Raw genomic sequence first — 16,596 nt, forward strand, 5'->3', positions numbered from 1 at the left:
CAACAGTGACATCTGTGAACCCAGTGCCCCTGGCAGCAGTGCTGCCAACATTCCCAGATAACCCAGGAACAGCAGTGCAGGTGGTACTTGGGGCAGCAGCACCTGAGCCCACAGAGAGCCCATGGAAAGCAAGAAGGGGAACGCAAGACCCAGGTGATTGTGGAAGAAGCAGAAGCACTCACAGCCTGGTGACCCCAGTGGCAACACCTGAGACTGTAGTGACATCAAAAGTAGCAAGACATCAGCAACCTCAGAGGCATAAGTCACACAAGGAGGGCACCGATGATGCCTCTAAGAGAGGCAGTGGAGGGCAGAAAGTGTGGGCTCAAAAATACAACCATAAGCAGATCAGGACCAAAGTAACCAAGTCATAGCCAAATAATAAATGTGATTACTATCATAAATGTGCCGGGAGAGGATCAACTCATCAAACACCATGAAGAACTACAGTAACCTGGCAGAACAGAGCGAGAATGACAGGTCTCCAGAAACCAAACCTGAAGTCACAGAAGATTACAATCTGACTCACAAAGAATTCAAAATAGCTGTCAAAAGAAACTCAACGAGTTACAAGAAAACTCAGACAGACAGTTCAATGAGCTCAGGAATAAAATTAATGAACAAAAGGAATATTTTCCCAAAGAAGTTGGAGCTCTAAAAAAATCCAGAAATTCTGGATATGAAGAAAACAATTACTGAGATAAAAAATAATGTAGAAACCATAAAAAATAGAGCAGACTTTATGGGTGAAAGAATCAGTGAGCTCCAAGATAGGAACATACAAATGATACAGGAGTAGGAGGAAAGAGAATTATGTTCTTTGAAAATGAAGAAATTATTTGAGAAATATCTTACTCAATTAGGAAAACTAACAAAAAGATTATAGATATCCCAGTGGGAGAAATTAGCAGAGAGCTTATTCAAAGAAATAATAGTTGAAAACTTCCCAAACCTGGGTAAGAAACTGAACATGCAAGGACTTGAAGCTAATTAGACTCCTAATTACATCAGGAAAAAAGGCTTTTAACAAGATGTGTAATATTAAGTGTCAAAAGCAAACAACCAAAGAAAAAATATTAAGGGCAGCAAGAGAGAAGAAAATAACATACAAAGGAACCCCTGTCAGGCTTTTGTCATATTTCTCAGTGGAAACCTTGCAGGCTAGGAGAGAATGGAATGATATATTCAAAATTCTGAAAGACGAAAACTATGAGCCAAGAATAATCTATCCAGTGAACTTATCCTTCAGATATGACAGAGAAATAAAAGCTTTCCCAGACAAACGAGGGCTGATGAAGTTCATCCCCACTAGACCTGCCCTACAAGAAGTGAGGAAGGGAGCCCTCCTACCTGAAACAAAAAGGCAAAGGTTTGCCTTGGGGCCTTTGAGGTCTGTTGAAAACTGATTTACTAATACATTGCAGAAAAGTGATAAATAAAATATTTAAAAAACATATTTGCTTTTCTGCATAAAAATAGATAACGAAAAAACTGGGGAAATACGGTCAAGAATTAATACAATGTGTCAGAAGTAGAAGAGGTCAAGAACAGTAGTTACCCTTTTGCTCCTGTAGTTCTGTCTTCCTATCTGATGGAACCCAGCATCAGATGACGCAGCAATCTTCATCCAGACGAGCTGTTGGAGTGTGGCTATCATTAACTCTATTAGGAGAAATAGTTGAGTGACGCCATCTCCAGTTTTATTATGTCCATTAAGGGAGTGGATGAAGGTTTTCTGTTGATAAATCCCATATGGGACTTTGAAGAAGAGTGCTATTAAGAGAGCTATAAAACCTGATTGATAGACATCTCTGTTGTACGTTTCTGGTTTTATTCTCATGTCTTTTTTCTCTCCTTTTATTGTACACTAGAAATATTAACTGTCATCTCAAATCTCACCATCATCAATAAAATCTTATCTATGAAATATATCTTATTTTATATATAGCCTTAGCCTTTTTCACTTTACAACATAGTTTTCTTGTATGTCTGTATATATCCTCATTTAATCTTAAAGATATTTTGTGAGGTATTTTTCTTCTCATCTTCCACAGATACAGACCCTGAAACTCACAGTCTAATTGATGTGTCAAAGACAGAACCACTAATCAGAACTGTGGCTGAGACTAAAATTGAGGTGGTCTGCTTTACATCTTTGTGTGGATCACTCTTCATTAGGTCACTTTTTGTCCTCTTTATTCTGTCACTCAGTTGTAATCTATGTTGTATTAACATTGCATAGCATTTTAGGGCACTTGTTTTTAATTTAAATGTTGAATGCTAATTACATAAAAATATAAAAACACACACACCCACACAAATTAAATCAAACATAATGCCATCATTCAGACATATCTTCACAATAACCGAATGTTATATCTTGCCTTCAAACTAAAAATGTATATGGAGTGGATATCATGAACGAGGAAGTTGAGATAAACCAGGGACCAAGTTGGAAGCAAACCCACAGTCATGGAACTTGCAGCCAAATTCTTCTGAGCCATTTCTATATGTGTGTTCTGGAGCTATGTTGATCATTTTCCCTTTCCAGCTTTTTGTTCATGACATCCTTTGCCCAGATAGTGAATTCTGTTTGTAAGACCCACACTTGGGGTCTGGGGCCTCCATTTTACTTGTGGGACTTAAGTGTACAAGTACCACTGGAAGCCTGATGGAGAAAAACCCAGGGAGCAGGAAGGCAGGGAGTGGTTTGAGTGAGTCGTGGTGAGAGGTGTGGTGGCTGAGGGAGGGGGTGATGATGGAGGCTGTCAGGTTGAAGCATGATGGATAACCTCAGGACACTGGGGCTGGGCAGATTGGAGAGGAAACTTAGAGCTGAGTTTGAGACTCAAATTTCCCAGTAGACATGTGCATGAAGATGAGGCAAGTCTGCTGGATGCCTGAGTCAGGAGCTCAAAGATGAGGACAGACCTGAAGTCATGGTTTAGGGAATGAGAAATGTATGGAGGAAGCAATGGGATTGCATGAGAAGGGAGAGTAGATGTCCTACACCAGAAGCCAGAGGAGATGAGATTAAATTCCATCTCACCTCTTCTTTTCCAATGAGCTGACACCAAATTCCTTTAAAATATCTTGTTTTATTGATGTTGTACATGGGAATTTTTAACATCTAGTGAACAATTCTCCTTGTTATCACTATATTCACATTCAAAAGGGGCAATTTCTTCCCTGTTTCTCCGTTAAGTTGATCTTTTAAATATTTTGGTCACGTCCAGAAGATCTAGTAGAATTTTGATTAAAATGTAATTAGAAAATATTTAGGAAGGATTAATATTGTTAAAATGTTGATGATTTTCACTTAGAAATATGGTAGGCTTCATAGATTTTCCAAATGCTTAGAAGCCAAGCTTGAGTTTTAAAATTTTTTCCTGAAATTCTTCCATTGTAATTGTTGAGATTATTTAAAGATGCTTGCTTTATTAGCATTTTGAAAGGAATATTTTCCCATTTTACAAACTTAATATGCATTGATAATGACAGAATAGCTGTTGATCTTTATGTAACTGCCTTGTTCCATGTTTCTAAAATCTACTACTGATTCCAATATTTCATTTGAAGATTTTCATTAGCTACTTTAGCTCAGTTTCATGTATCAATGCAATGCACTATACTGTAAAAGCTTTATCATTTAACTTTGACCATAAAGAACAGCCCTCTGTTATTCCAGTTTTTAATCATCTTATCTGTCACTGTCTGCGAAGATACTGAGTATTGATTTCCCATGTTTTACCTTTAAAAATGAGTAACAACAGAGGCTGTCCCAGTGGCACAGCAGTTAAGTTTGCACGTTACGCTTCTGCAGCCTGGGGTTCACTGGTTAGGATCCTGGGTGTGGAAATGGCACCCCTTGGCACACCATGCTGTGGTAGCCACCCCCATATAAAGTGGAGGAAGATGGGTATGGATGTTAGCTCATGGCCAGTCTTCCTCAGCAAAAAGAGGAGAATTTGGAGCAGATGTTAGCTCAGGCCTAATCTTCCTCAAAAACAAGACAAAACTAAACAGAAATGAATAACAACAAAAAATGTAATAAAGTAGCAGGATAAAAATGAAGATACTAAAATTGCTATCTTCACATACACAAGAAATGCAGTAGAATATATAATGGAGAGAAAATCTCATTTATAAAAGCAACAAAAATGATAAAACATTTAGGAACAAAACTCAATAAGAAATGTGTAAGACTTTTATGAAGAAAATTTGAAAATAATCCTGAAAGATACAAGTACAGATATGAAGAAATGGAAAACTACCTGCCCAGGGCTCAGGAGTGGAACCACCACCCCTGTGGACAAATAATTGAGTCAAAGAGGATTATTCTCCTCTCAAAACCTAATGAGATTTGCATGGCTAAGTTTCTGACTTACTTTGGTCTCATGACTCCTCTGTAATTTCTGATTTCTCGCATTTAGAACAGAACTGCATATCCTACATCTGCACCATTATTACGTTCTGGAACAAGATAGCACGTTGTCTGCTTTCACAGGTTCATAAAAGGAGAGGAGTTTTTCCCCAGGATGAACTATACATGGAGACACTCAGATGTGATTTGGATAGTTGGATGAGACTTTGAACTTAGAGTTGATCCTAGAATGGATTAAGATTTTCAGGGATATTGGGAAGAGATTAACATATTTTGCATGTTAGAAGGGCATGAATTTGGGGGGCCAGAAGGCAAAATGTTATCGGCAAAATTACATCCCTCCCGATTCTTATGTTGAAATCCTATCCCTCAGTCCCTCAGAAGTGATCTTATTTGCAAATAGGTTTGTTGCAGATGTAATTAGGTAAGATGAGGTCACACTGGAGTAGGCTGGGCTTCTAAACCAGTATGGCTGGTGTCCCTATAAAGAGTGGACATTTGGACACAGACACACACAGGGAGAATACCATGTGAAGATTGGAGGGTTGCCGCCATAAGCCAAGTAACTACCACGACTAGGAGAGAGGCCTGGGATGGAACTTTGTCTGGCTCCTTCACAGGGAGCATGGTCCTATTGACACCTTGATCTCAGACTTGCAGCTTCCAGAATTGTGGCACAGGAAATTTCTGTGGTTCTAAGTCACCCAGTTAGTGGTACTTGGTTATGGAATCCATAGCAAGCTAATATAATGTATTTTATTCTCAGGAGGGATAATTAAACATCAGGAAGATGTCAGATCTCCATAAGTTAATATTAACTTGATGTTATTAAGTGACTCCACAGCCAAAGCCATTTTATCTCAGCAATGGTCACTTAACTCATTGGGCAAGGTAGTTTTAGATAATTATACAGCCCTTGATTATCTACTCATTGAGTAAGGAGTCATCTCTGTGGTAGCAAACACCTCCTGTTGCACATGGATAAAAGCCTCCAGGGAAGCAGAAACACAATTACATAATATTAGAGAGCAAGAACATATGCTACAACAAGTTTCACCATGAAACCCACTGTCTTTGGATTCATTCAGCTGGTTACACTCAAGTCTGGACCCCTGGTTCAGAACTATCCTGCAAATTGGGTTTATAGTATTGCTCTTAATCTTACTATATATACTTATGTAAAGTTCTGTACCTACTATCTGTTGAACCTCTGCAAAAACGATGAGCCCAATAAGGTGATGCTGGTTCAGCACTTGGAGATGATCGCCAAGGCCTACCACCTTGGATAAATATAGACTTAAATGGGAAATGCCAGAGAGTTCTCCCTCTGTCTTGTTCCTCAGACATAAACTAAATATTTTTGAATACTATGAAATTTCCCTCAAGTGGGGGACACGACAACCAGGAAAGACCCTTCCTGGCAATGAGGGCCAAGATCACTACCTGCAGAGAACATGGCTGTTGATCAGCAATGCTTTTGGGGAAAGATCTTGATCAAAAGAGGAAAACGTGGCAATTAATAGAAGAAACCTTAACTAAATTGGAGTGGGCAAGGCCTGCAGGGGGAGCTCTCGTGTCCTATCATACATTGTCAATTACGCTAAACAGAAGAGTTACTAGCTTGCATCTTCTACATGAAGTAAAACCACATTATTCCTGAAGAAAGATTTCTCTCCCCATCTGACAACAGCCCAGGCAATGAGAAATGCTGTAGCTCAGTCAATGAGAAGCTGTTCCTGCCCTGAACTCTTACTTTCCCTCAATGGACTTTTGATTAGAAAAGCCCCTCCCTGCTCCCTGTTTTTCTCTATAAAACCAAGCTCCACTCCTTTTTCCGGATTTGCCTGTGGCTCTCCACAGCATGCACATCCTGAATTGCAATTCTTTCAGCTATTCCTGAACAAACTCATTTTGAGGGTAAAATAAGAAGTGAATTTGGTTTTTAAGTTGACATGCTGTGCCTATAAGTCCATGGAAAAATGGGAAACCAAATCCAATAGTCTTTCTCCAACTCTGACTTTGAAAATTCTACCAGGCCCCTTCTCATATGAGTGGCCTCTTATTTCTGCATGTTGTTAAAATGTGCCCAATCTGTTCACAGAGTTATGGAGTGCAGATCACTCAGGATGTTGCCTTCTCCATCTTCACTGTCCTATACATGAAGAAAGAAGCCAGACACTGTGCCCCCATCATTGATGATTTGATTTACTGTGTCATTCAAGGAGAAAGTGGAAATGCAGAGCAGCAACTTAGGTTGGATTGGAGAAGTAGCATGGCTTCCTGGCCCAAGAGGAACAACTGCAGCTGAGGTGGCTGGAGGAGAGGGAGTGAGCCACCAGGCAGACACCACTAGAGATGAGGGTATTCCAGCAGAGCAGGGCCCTGAAGGAGCTGGCTGAGGGCCTGAAGAGGAAGTGCCAATGCCTAGCCCTGGGTCTTCTGGAGGAGAGGCTGGGTGCCTGTTGGGGAAGGGAGTGGTCAATATGCAGCCAAGAGGACAGACAGTAGTTTTCGGAGAAAAACTACTTAAGCATTTATTATTTTTATGAAAAAGGGTGTCCTAGAACTTATGTGGATGCCTCTTAATTATAAATCCTAGCATCAGAATCAGAAAGGACTCTAGAGAATCATATAAATTAGCTCACATTAAAGACAAAAACAAATATTTTTTTAAATTAAAATTTATTTGATGGTTTACATGAGATTAAACAGAGAAAGAACAGCGTACACTATGTTGGCTGAAAAATACTTCTTAAAACCTCACAGTCTATCTGTAAATGACCAGATTGGTGTATTCAGTGATGGCCAATCAAAAAAATAATTGGTAGCTCATTTCAGTCAATAATCAAGCATATAAATAATGTTTTAAGTTGTTCAGCTTAGAATTTACCTGTTAAATTTTAAGGCAAATACCAACTTTTCCCCCTATATCACATGCCTATTCCAGACACACTGGGAAGGAATTATGAGGGCCCCATGCAGCATGCTAACAATCTATTTGAGATTATAGAGTAGGCAAATAATAGGGAAAAGAAAATATTTTTTTTAATCCTCCATGGAGACAGTAAATCCCAAGTGAATTGGGAAATTAATTATTGACAGATTTATGTTATCATGATAGAGTACACTGCAACAGAAATTTTCTTGGCACATTTCAATCTACCTCCTTCCTAATGGATTATTCAGGGGTTTCTGAACTAAATCACTCATATCCTCATACAAGTACAGTGACTAAACAGCACTGGACACAATGGGTGTCACTAAGTGAAGGAATTTACAAATCATTTGTATTTAATTTGTCCCATTTTTTCTTTAATACATCTATATAAAAGTAAAAGATATGGGGCTGGCTCCGTGGCCGAGTGGTTAAGTTTGCGTGCTCCGCTGCGGTGGCCCAGGGTTCGGATCCTGGGCACAGACATGGCACCACTCATCAGGCCACGTTGAGGCAGCGTCCCACATGCCACAACTAGAAGGACATGCAACTAAGATATACAACCGTGTGCAGCAGGGGTTTGGGGAGCTAAAGCAGAAAAAAAAAAAAGATTGGCAACAGTTGTTACCCCAGGTGCCAATCTTAAAAAAAAAAAAAAGTAAAAGATATGATGATGATAATGATGATGATGCTCATTTCCTTGTGAACAAACTGAGGGTCAGCAAGAAATTAATTTTCTAAATTTCACACAGTAAATACACAGAAACTTTGCCCTTTCAATAATAAATATCATTATCTTATCTTACTATATCTCAAAACATATTTAAAATGACATTTTAGGGGCTGGCCCAGTGGCATCGTGGTTAAGTTCATGCACTCCACTTTGATAGCCTGGGATTGGCAGGTTCAGATCCCCAGTGTGGACCTACACCACTCATCAATCCATGCTGTGGTGGTGACCCACATAGTAAAAATAGAGGAAGATTGGCACAGATGTTAGCTCATAGCCAATCTTCCTCACCAAAAATATCAATAAAAATAAAATAAAATAAGCATCTATTAGCACACATTCAATGTTAAAATTATCTACAATACAAATCTTAGGAAGAATATATTCTCAAATAATTTATTTTAATTTGTATACCTACCTTTTCCTTTTTTCCCAGGTACCAAAAAGATATTCAGTGACCAACACCAAGGTCTGCCATTTCTATAAAAAATTAAACTAATCATTTACCTGCTTTTTAAAAAATAATAAAAGTGGCCATTTTTAGAGTGAGAGGGGAAATATAATACAGGTGATTTATTCAATAATCTATTCTAAGATAAAATGTTGCCAGATGTTAATGCCTTCCACTTTTATCCACTTAGGTAATCTACTCATGTATGTGTCCATAGCTATGGGTGTTCACTCAAAGAATGAAGAATTTGGGGTTCTCTTACAGAAACTAGAGTAACATCTTATGTTTATAACTTTCACTATTTTTGAAATAAATTTAGAAGATTATTTTTATTTTCCTTTTTATATTTTATTTTATCAAAGTCATATTGGCTTATAGCATTGTGTAAATTTCAGGTGTACATTCTTGTATTTTAGTTTCTGTATTAACTACATGATGTACACCACCAATAGTTTAGTTTTTATACATCATCATACATATGCACCCCTTTACCACTTTTGCCCTTCCCACCCCCTTCTGCTCTGATAACTACTGATCTATTCTCCTGATCTACGCATCTCTTTATCATCCACATATGAGTGAAATCATACAGTATTTTACTTTGTCTGACATTTTGCTTAATATAAGACCCTCAAGGTACATCCATGTTGTTACAAATGGCACGACTATATCTTTTTAATGGCTGAGTAGGATTCTATTGTATCATACCACCTTTATTCATTTATCTGTTGATGGCATTTCCGCTGCTTCCATGTCTTGGCTATTGCGAATAATGCTGCAACAAACATAAGGGTGCATAAGTCATTTTGAATTATTGATTTAATGTTCTTTGGATAAATACTCAGTAGTGGAATAGATGTATCATATGGAATTTCTATTTTAAACTGTTTGAGAAATCTCCATACTGTTTTCCATAGTGGATGCTCCATTTTATATTCCTATCAACGGTATAAGATGGTTCACTTTTCTCCACGTCGTATCAAACATTTGTTATTTCTTGTTATTAATAATATCCATTATGACAAGTGTGAGGTGATATCTCATGGTAGTTTTGACTTTCATTTCCTTATAGTCAGTGATGTTAAACACTTTTTTATGTATCTTTTTGCCATGTGTATGTCTTCTTTGGAGAAACATATCTGATGCAATCCTCTGCCCATTTATTGATTGGGCTGTTCATTTCTTTTTTATTGACTGTTATGAGTTCTTTTTATAGTTTGAAAATTAACCTCTTGTTGGGTATATTATTTCCAAATGTTTTCTCCCAGTTGGTTGGTTTTCTTTTCTTTTCATTCATGGTTTCTTTTGACATACAGAAGCTTTTAGTCTGATGGAATCCCGTTTATTAATTTATATTTTTGATTCCCTTGCCCTGAGTAGATACCATATTCAAAAAGATACTGCTAAAACTGATGTCAAAAGGTCTACTGCCTATATTTTCTCCTAGAAGTTTTATGGTTTTTGGTCTCAGTAGATGCAGAGAAAACACTTGACAAGAAGAAACATAAATTTATGATTAAAACTCTCAATAAAATAGGTATAGAAAAAAAGTACTTCAACATAGTAAAGACAATATATGACAAATCCACTGCCAATATAATACTCAATAGTGGAAAAACTGACAGCTATTCCTCTGAAAACAGGAATAAGACATGGGTGACCACTCTCACCACTCTTATTTAACATAGTACTGGAAGTTTTAGCCACAGGAATTAGGCAATAAAAAGAAATAAAAGAGATCCAATTTGGAAATTAAGAAAACACCATTATTTGCTGATGACATAATTTTATATATAGAAAACCCTAAAGAATCCATCAAAAAACTATTAGAAATAGTAAATCAATATGGCATAGTTGCAAGGTACAAAATCAACATACAAAAAACAGTTACATTTCTATATACTAATAACAAACTAGCAGAAAGAGAAATAAGGAATGCAATCCCCCCAAAAAGAATAAAATGCCTAGGAATAAATTTCATCAAGGATATGAAAGACCTATACTCTGAAAACTATAAGAAATGAAAGAAGACGTACATAAATGGAAAGATACTCCGTGCTCATGGATTGGAAGATTAAACATAGTTAAAATGTCCTCATTACCTAAATCAATCTACAGTTTCAATACAATCGCAATCAGAATACCAATGACGTCCTTCAAAGTAATAGAACAAAAAAATCCTAAAATTTATATGAAACAACAAAAGACCTTGAATAGCCAAAGCAATCCTTAGAGAAAAAGCAAAGGTGGAGGTATCACACTCCTTGAATTCAAAATATACTATAAAGCTATAGTACTCAAAACAGCATGGTACTGGCAGAAAAACAGACACACAGATAAATGGAAGAGAACTGAGAGTCCAGAAAAAAAACACACACATATGTCTATGGACACTGCATCTTTGACCAAAGAGCCAAGAATATGCAATGGAGAAAGGAAAATCTCTTCAATAAATGGTGGGGAAACTGGACAGCCATGTGCAAAAGAATGAAAGTAGATCATTACCTTATAAAATGCACAAAAATTAACTCTAAATGCATTAAAGGTTTGAATGTAAGACCTGAAACCATACAACTCCTAGAGGAACACTTGGGAGGTATTTAGGATTGGGATACTTGTGGACAGTCTTATAGAATATCAGAGTCACAGACACCCATATAAGTTACATTTGGTTAGAACAGTGGGCTGGAAAGTGCAGTTCATCTCTTCTTAGCTGTGATACGAATAAAATCAGTTCCGTTAAATCTCCATGTCCTTTTTTATAAAATGCTAAAAAAAAGTATTGTTTGGAGGACTAAATGAAGTATTTTTGAAAACAGAACAAAATAATTTATATAGAGAAATATAGAGTAGCAAATTATGACAGTTTGGTTTATTTCCTTATATGTCAGTTTGATGAGTTGCTTAAATTAGAGAATCAATAAAGCCAAAAACTTCAATCAATTATTTTAAATAGGAATTACCATAGTGTCATAAGTTAGTGTGTTCAGTCTGATTTTATTGTTCTTTCAAACAGTATATTCTCATTATTTTTTACATTTCTGTTTTAATTCACTTTATAGCAGGAAGTGAAAACAGAATGTGGCTAAATACTTGTTTCACTACTTACAGGGAAACAGCTTTCTCCAATAAAGGAAATCCATATTAGCTGTCCTTTTCAATGATTTGATCCATATTCTGATGGGCAAAGAAAGTATACCAGCTGTGTGAATTGTTGCAAGACATTACACTCTCAGAATCAGTGTCTTCATATTTCCATTTTTTTCTGAATTAAATAATTAATTAATCAATTCAACACATATGTTCTATTCTATGCCAGTCACTTTTCTAAGCATTGGAATATATCACTGAAGAGCAAGAACAAATTCCTACAAATCTATAGCTTCATATTGCGCATCTTAACTTAAATTATACAAAATACAAAGAATATTAGTAGATACAGAATACTGAAAAAAGAAAAAGAGAAGAAGAACGGTAAGGATGACCAGAAATTCCAAGGGTAGGTCATCTAATTTTGAATTGATGATCATGGAATATCTCACTCAGCAGAGGATGACTCAGCAAATATCTGATCTGGAGGAGGGCATTCCAGGCAACAGAAATGATGAATGCCGAGTCCTGAGATGGAAGGATGGAGGATGTGTTCCAGGAGCTATGAGGAGGACTGTGCAGCTGCAGAAGAGTGACGGAGGAGAGAGTCAATAGTGCAGGACCCTACAAGCATGCCACTGTGAGCAGGAGTGTTTACTTCTGAGTGAGACAGGAAATCAAGAAAAGCTGTAAATGGAGGAATAACATGATTGGATTAATGTTTTGTGGAGATCACTCTGTATGCTTTATTGAGAACAAGCTACAGATGGGCAAGCCTTGAAGTAGGGAGCAGACAGGAGACTTTCCAGTAATTCAATCAGAGATGATTATGATCATACCAAAGGTGCTGAGAAACGGACAGATCCTTAGTATGTTTTCACAGTAGTCCTGGCAAGATTTGCTGTTGGAGTAGATATCAGGTGTCAGAGAAAGAGAAAAGTCATGAGTGACTCCAAGATTTAAATCTCCAGAATTGGCAAAATGAAATTGCTGTTTACATTGGGGCACAATGTAAGGACTTGGGTTTTGGACAAATCAATGTTGTGACCAATGTTAAATATCCAAATGTTGTTTGACAGATTAATTTGCAAATATGGAGTTTCAGGAGAAAAGTCTAGGCTAGAGATATGCATTTGGAATCAGTAAGCATATTAATGTAATTTAATTAAAGTAATGAGCCACCCAGCGCAAGAACACATTGAGAGTTAGCTGAGAAAGAGGGAATAGGTCCCACACCTGAGACCATTGATTTGTCCCATCGTGGTGGTGGAGGAGAGGAGAAAACAGCAAAAGAATCCAAGCAGGTGTGGCAGGTGGAGAGGGAGGGAAAACATGATGGCTGGTTTTTTCAGGAAAGAGAAGGGAGGTTCTCAGTGGCATCGAATGGCACAGAAAAACCTTTTAATGTGAACTCTAATGACTCTCCATTATTCAGTGTGGAGGTCACTGAGAATATGGACACGAGCAGTTTGGTTAGGGTATTGCTTTATCCTAGTGACCAATTGAGTTTAACAGAGAAGGGGTAAGGAGAGGAACTGGAGATAGACCCTATTGAAAACCACTCCACAGAATTCTTATAAATGAAACAGAGAAGTCTGGTGGAGGCAGAATGATGTGTAAAGACATAATATATGTTAAATACCCCTGAAAATTCCATGGAGTCCCACCTTTCAATCCCTGCTATTTAAAATTTCTAGAGTTTTGGGAAATCACATAAACTCCCTGACTCTGAATCTACTCCCCTGTAATGTGGGGATGATAATGACCACCTTGACTGTGGCTACACAGCTTGGCATAAATGATTTAATACTTATGTGACTCAGTCAGGTTTTAGTATCAATAAAAGATCACTAGAAGTGCTTTAGACACAAATAAGAATAACAACTGTAGTAGTAGTATTAGCTATTATGGTATTAAAAATAAAACTATGTTAATGAAATTTACTATTTTTAAATATTTATAAAGAGAAGACACTGAATATTTTACATCCTCCCTTCTTCACTGAGATTTCACATGTAGACATTTATTAATTATGTGTACAATTAAAATTTCACATCAATCTCCCTAGGACTCACACAATCAGTATTAGGTTTCTATTGCTATGTAACAAATTACCACAGGTTTAGCTACTTAAAACCACATCTATTTATTAACTCACAGTTCTGCAGATCCTATGTCTCGATGAGATCGGCTGGCTTCTCGGCTTAGGGTTTTACATGATCAAAATCAAGGTGTTGGCCAGGCTGGGCTCCTCTGAAGTGTCTGAGGAGGAATCCAATTCCAAGCTCATTCAGCTTGTGGGAGTAAGTCACTTCCTTGTGGTTGTAGGACTGAAATCCCATTTCCTTGCTGGCCATCCATTAGAGGTCACTTGCCTTTCTTCTCACATGACCCACTTCACCGTCAAAGCCAGCAATGACACATCAAATCCTAATCTCTTTGACTTTCCCTTCTGCCACCATCCCAATAGCCAGAAAAAACTTTCTGATTCCAAAGGACTCACGTGATTATATTAGAACCAGCCAGACAATCTCCTTCTTGTCATAAAATATAACATAATCATGAGAGTAACTCGAGTCTGAAGTCATGGAGTCCATCTTAGAATTCTGTCTACCACAGTAACATAGCTTTAAAAGTGGTAAATTTCATATTAATGAAATTTTCCTATAGATCTTTGAGAAGAAACATTACATCCCAAGGGAGTTGTAAATATTGTTTTAATGAGAAGTTCTTCCTATGGGCACTCAAGTGCTCTGAATGTAGATGAAAGGAATCTAAATGGTTATGTACTTGGTTTGTCATAACATCAATGGTTATGTTTTTGTTGGGGTGATAATGAGTCCTGAATTATGCCAACGTAGCAGTGAAATACATCCCAAAATAATGAAGAATATACTCCATGACTTTTAAGGTGAAATACTTATTTTTTCTCCAGGAATCGTTAGAGAAAAATGGGGAGTGGCCTGACTATTCTCCTTGATATTGTGGCTTCCTAAGTTTTTACCAGTCTTTTCTGTCCTTTCAAGTGTCCCGCAAAATTTTCTCCAGACACAGTTTACGTAACTCTGGTCTCTTCCGCAGAGCATCAGAGCCTCCTCTTTTTTTTGCTGAACTTCACAATGTGCAGGGTGGAGAACTGTGAAGGAATGTCTCCAACAACCCCAAGTGATTGGACACATGGGCATATATCCTGGGGTTGTAGACCTTCTTATCAGGGAGGCATTCTTGAGAAGTCATGGTGGGAGAAAGAGCTGAGTAGGGTTTAGGTCTCTATTAAGATCTAAACCAAGAAAGGCAGAAATCATTCTCTATCCAAAAAACGGGATATGGGCCATCTGGCTATGGAAATGGAATGAGTACATGGCCCTGCCTGCCCATCAGCAGCTCTCTTCCACCTTGGATGGCCTTGCTGTCTTGGGATTTTCCTGGACTATGAAGCAGATGAAATCTTGTATAACATGAAAAACTAATCTATACATCCAACCAACAGTTCTCTGGTCTTCTCCAACCTTATTTCATCATCTGTGACGTGATTCTTCTTGTCTTTCCAGCTGTGGCAGAAGTGGAGTCAAGAAATTGAACATCCATGGGTCCTCTTGACCCTACCTCTAATGTTAGGAATTGTCATTCCTAAAATTGTCTTCCTGAGAATTTTAAGTCTAGTAAAGATTCCTGGAGTGGAGTAGAGGATACAAATACACTAAGCCTCAACAAATTAGAAGTTTAATCTTTATTGCTATGGAAATTTTCCCATAGGGACAAAGCAGAAAATATGAAATATTCACGTTTGGAGGAGGATTTTGGAGCCTAATAATTTTAGAAATTGAGCAATCTCCTCACTCTTCTTCCAGGTGTCCCCACACAATTTCTTGACAAGTCTTTCTTCAAATGGATATGGCTTGTATTAAACAAAGATTTTTATACATTTATAATTATTTATTTCAATATTCTTTCATCCTTAGATTTCCATATATTAGGTACTTAGAATGATAATTCTTAAATTGGTTCAGAATTGGCCAATATGGTTGCAGCATCAGATCCATAATTCTGTTTCTCTTCCTTCTTATTTTCCTTGTCTTCCCTTGTTCTCTTTCTGTCTCTCCACTTCTGAGTTTTTCTCTTTCTGCCTTTCCTTTTCTCTCTTTTCTGATCTTTCCTTTCTTTTTTGATTTACACCAGTCATTAGCCTTCCATTTCCTTCTAAATTAATATATTCAGAACCACTCCTTTATGTATTAATGATTCCTAAAGACTATTCAACTACTTTTTAAATCCTCTTTATTCAGGGACTGATTTTGGAGGATTATGAAATTCATTCCTCTCAATCTCATATCGCTGATTCCCACTCAATGCCCTTCTGAGATTGCAACATTTTCCTTTACTTCTGATACATTTTGTTAGAGTAGAAATTTCTCAGAATTCTGATTCAACTAGTTCTTTGACCTAGCCATATATTTGTTGCAAACTTTTAAACAAATAACCTCTCTCTCTGTCAGTCTCAGCTTCTTAATATGATTCCTAGCTACAGAATAATGATATTGACCTACATTATGGTAAATATTTAAGGTCATGATTGGTATTATTGGTTTAAATTCAACTTTGCTACTGAAATACAATGTAAAGATGGTAGAAGATGATGACGAAACAACAGTTATAGCTGCCTTGTTTTTAAAGAGTATTCTGTACCTTCCCAACAAAATTCTTGTCATTAAAAATTAACTTTTCTTACAGCTTAATCTTTGTCTGTGTCTGATAAATAATTGGTAATCAAATGCTAAAACACTTAAATGCTAAAAAATTATTAATTAATTACAAATTTAGTTAACATTATCCTGCTAATAAACTGCCAGGTCTTTAGTCTCATTCTTTATCTCTACCTTGAATTTTAAAGTATTTTGCTCATCTAGGAGGATTTCTTTGACTGAAATCTTTCACTCACTTTTCAATAATATTGACGTAGGTTTCTTTCTAGGATTTTAAACATTTTTCTCTCTATACTTTTTGCA

Source organism: Equus caballus, chromosome 21 (genome assembly GCF_041296265.1).
Source record: "Equus caballus isolate H_3958 breed thoroughbred chromosome 21, TB-T2T, whole genome shotgun sequence".
Taxonomy (NCBI): domain Eukaryota; kingdom Metazoa; phylum Chordata; class Mammalia; order Perissodactyla; family Equidae; genus Equus; species Equus caballus.